At 38.1% G+C, this 4079-nt stretch overlaps 1 pseudogene; it reads left to right on the top strand.

Annotated features, from left to right (window-relative positions):
• Nucleotides 1–250: 250 nt before the first annotated feature.
• On the top strand, nt 251–1025 carry LOC132087598 (coiled-coil domain-containing protein 70-like; annotated as a pseudogene).
• Nucleotides 1026–4079: the final 3054 nt, after the last annotated feature.

Raw genomic sequence — 4079 nt, forward strand, 5'->3', positions numbered from 1 at the left:
CAGTATTGATTTACTGTTCTTTTTATTTTAGATTTAATACTATATTTATTTATTTACTTACTTACTTGGACACTTAACCTCTATTCTCTATTCCATGACTACTGCTTATGGAAGGTGAAATCACCTTCCCTGAATGGTGCAGCTAAGTGGGAAAGTATCTGACTCAAAGGATAAATATTCTTTGAGGAACATCAGGAATTTATCACTGCTGCTCCCACTCCTATTTGCCATCTCCTGTCCTGTGGCATGATTTAACCAAACTGGAAGGAGAATCTGGTCTTTCAAGAAGACAGTCAAAATTTTCGGCAAAAAGAACAAAGTTTTCATATTGAGAACAATGCCTACTATTAGGAGAATCTAAGTGTCCACAGACAGAACAAAGTCCTTTGGGAGAAGAATAAAACCCTTCAAAGGAAGCATAGGGACTCTTCAGAGGAAACAAAGAACCTTGAGAAACAGCAAAAGGCTTGCCAACAAAATAAAGCCCTCAGAGAAGAGATTAAGTCTCTCAGAGGATATGAATGAGCATTTGCATTGAAGGAAAAAGCTCTTCACAATGAGATTTTAGCTTTCTGAGAAAAACACAAAGCCTTCAAGGACCAGCTTAGAGCTCTTCAAGAGGACAACAAAGCCATTCAGGTGGAGGAAAAAGCTGTTTGTGAAGAAAAATTCTCCTCTCTCAGTGAGCAGAAATTTGCTCTGCAAGAAGGGAATATGCCCCTTCAAATAAGAAAAAGGCCCTAGGAGGTTAGGAGAAAGCTCTCCAAGAACAGCACAGAGACCTCTATGAATGGAATAAGATACTTCAAGAGAGGGAACAATGTAATATAAGTGAAGAACCAGGTGCTTTGGGAGATTTTGCAGCAGGACTGAAGAGTTTAGAAAAAACAGTATTTTTTGTTGTCGCCCAAACATCAGCAAGTAATGGACGAAAAGAGGCATCAAGCAGCCTGTTAGGCTTAGTGCAGAGGTCTTGCGGAAGTGCTGAAGCATGGATGTTGGTATTTCAGATCCCTGAAGCCTAGTAAATTAATGTTGCAATACATAATGAATATCTGTAGATGTCTGCTATACTGAGGTATTGAATATCAAAGAGAACAACTTATTTTAGTATTTAGAAGGTTAGATTAACACTTTTTACCATAGAATACTAGGAGATATTATTAGAAAATGGATTCTGATATAATTAATATTAAAGTCATATACAAGTGATCTTGTGACAGGCTTATTTTTTGCATCTACATTAACCAGTCATATAACATTTCTGAAAATAATTGGTATGAAATACTTTCAGAATATGCTAATAAATTCTTTCTCTTGGAGGTTTTCCTTCAAAGATCCAATTTTAACTTGAATTGTGGGACAAATAATGCAGTATATCTGTGCTACTAAAAAAAGAAATATTATGAAACAAGCTTGAAGACTCTTTTCCTGGACAGTCCACCATGCTACTTTTTTCTGCTTTGTGCAATTTCAAAGCCAGTATGCACAACTACTGCCAAAAACAATACTTAGATGAGCCAGTGTTTGTCTTTAATGGTATAGATTCCTCAAATGTCAGCCTTGTAAGCTTTGTACCCTTTGACACCTGTACATGTATTTATATCACATTTCAGTGCCCATAAAAAATGTTGTGCTATCGTATGATAAAAATACTGCCCTTGTGGTGTGAAAAAAAAATATTATTTCACAATCTTGAAACCAAAAAGATCAGACTAGAATAAAACCAACACATTGAGACTACCTGGTGTGCATTCAGGAAATCAGGGACAAGAACTCATTGTGTGGATGTGACCAGTCTGCTTTTATTAAGTCTAACCATAACCAGACTGACACACAAGTGGAGTACTCGACACAGGACCTTGAGTCCAGGTCTTTGGAAAATGTTTCTTGTTCACCCAGAAACTCAGTTAGCAAAAAAAAGTGTTAAAATACAGAATACTTGTTAGTGTAGAAACAGTAGGGATGGCAAAGAAAGTTTTCTAGTCATGGTTCCAAAATATCAAGGAGGAGGAGTATTTCAGGCAGTAGAGCAATGACATGTGTAGTAGCTAGCACCTGAGAGACAAATTTACATTTTATTTCTTTGGCCAAATGTTAAACTCTTCATAATTACATCTCTGGCCTAAAGACCAGATAGGCTTTGTAAAGTTGAGCACAGTGTTGTACTAGTGGGCATCACACCTGAGAAAACTGTTGCAATTTGGAAATATTGCACTGGAGAATAATCAGGAGGTTTTTTTGCTTGTACAGATGATTTCCCAGTGAGAACACTGACAAGACTAATTTATCCTCAGATTAGAGATTTTTTTATTCAGCCCCTTCCTTTGGATACAGACACTTTATGTTAAAGGCATTGTCAGTAGATGTCTATCTTGCTTGTGATCTTTTTTTGTGATCTTCTTTTGTGATTGGAGTGATCACAGAAGAGAGAGCTAAGGATAGATGAACTGTGGACTACAGATCAGTATATAAAAGTTTTTTATGAATGTAGGCTAAATTACATGACTGCTTATGTAAATACTGTATAGTAATTTTTGAATATCATATGAACTAAAAAAAAAGCAACAGTCCTCTATAACCATAGAAATATTTAGGTTGCCTATGACCTTTAGAGGTCACTCATTGAAAGCAACGACTGATTTCAGGTTACTTTACATAAGAGGAACATTAAACAATGCTACCTTAGAATGGGGGAAGGAAAATGCATCTGTCTCCAGTATTTGCCTGGTTCCTCTGCTTGGTTCATTGGTCCAGTACTGGACATGTCTGATGGGTCCTAGGTGCAGAGAGAGGTGGCAGAGCCACAGCGTCTCTGGGAGATGTGGTTTCAGGGGAAAAAATGGTGAATGTACTCTGCAAGTGTCCTGTAATTTCTCTGGACGTGTTTTTTCCATTTTTTTCATGCCTCCAGTAACAGGTTCTCTTTCCTGAGCAGGTATAAATCAGGGTGCTGGGAGCTCCCTTGCCTTGCTGCATGTTTAATTGAAGATGAGTTGCTTATGGCGGTGCCAGAGCTTGCCAAAGCCTACTGGTTCAGAGTAGTTCAGACCCTTCTCCGCAGAATGCACCTTGCAGCTAACAGAAACCCAGCCAGCCTACCAGTTATACTCCATACAGTATTCCTATGCCTTTATTACATCACCAGTATGAGAATGGTTCTGTCCCCTAGCCTGGACCTTGTGTCAGATAACTTTTTCAGCTAGGTATAAAATGGATGTGTGGGTGCATTTCAGTCATGGGTTTTTTCCATATTGGATAAGCAATTATAGTTTCTGTGCCTTGCGACTCACAAATACCATTTTCTAGATAATTTTTTCTTCTGTTCTGCCATTCAGAGATGAATTGCATCAGGTTTCTTGGATAATGCTCCTAATCATGATTTGCAAAGTCTAATGACTCATAGTTTAGTCTGTATAGCAGCAGAAAATCCTAAGGGTTTGTTCACACAAAGATAGAGGAATTTGTGATTGCAGTGGACAGAATTTTTAAAACTTTAATGCAGAGGCAAATTGTTTTCTGGACAAGGACTCAGGGCAGTAAGCTGGGGTAGTTAAGACACATTTTGAGTCAAATGTCAGACTCATCCAAGCTAGACAGTCCTGGTACACACATAACTTAAGTGATAGCTTATGCTTTGTCTCAGATGGGATATCTATAAAAGGAGCAAACCCTTACACAGAAAAAAGACAGAATTTGCTGTTGTGCAGCAGAAAGTCTCAACCTTTATTTGTCACTGGCTGTGTGGTGACCAGCCCCATGGAAACTGGACACACATAGCTGTGTGACCTGTGAGACACTCAGACAGAGCTTGCACCTAAACTCATGGCTCCCCATACCTGTGAGGAGAAAGAAGTCTTTCCTGTTTTCTGATAGTCTCATATCCAAGTATTTTTCAAGTTCTGTTGAAGTATATGAAAGTGTTCTTCTAGAGCTGCTTTCTCTGATTTTTTTCTTCCCTTGGTCCCCTTGGAATTTTATGATGTGTTTAGTCAGAATAAGGGACTATGATAATAACTTGGCAAGATTATGTGCTAGTGATGATAATATGCCTTTTGGAAAATACTGCATTAAATTCT

The sequence above is a fragment of the Ammospiza nelsoni genome, chromosome 2 (genome assembly GCF_027579445.1).
Source record: "Ammospiza nelsoni isolate bAmmNel1 chromosome 2, bAmmNel1.pri, whole genome shotgun sequence".
In the NCBI taxonomy this organism is placed as follows: Eukaryota; Metazoa; Chordata; class Aves; order Passeriformes; family Passerellidae; genus Ammospiza; species Ammospiza nelsoni.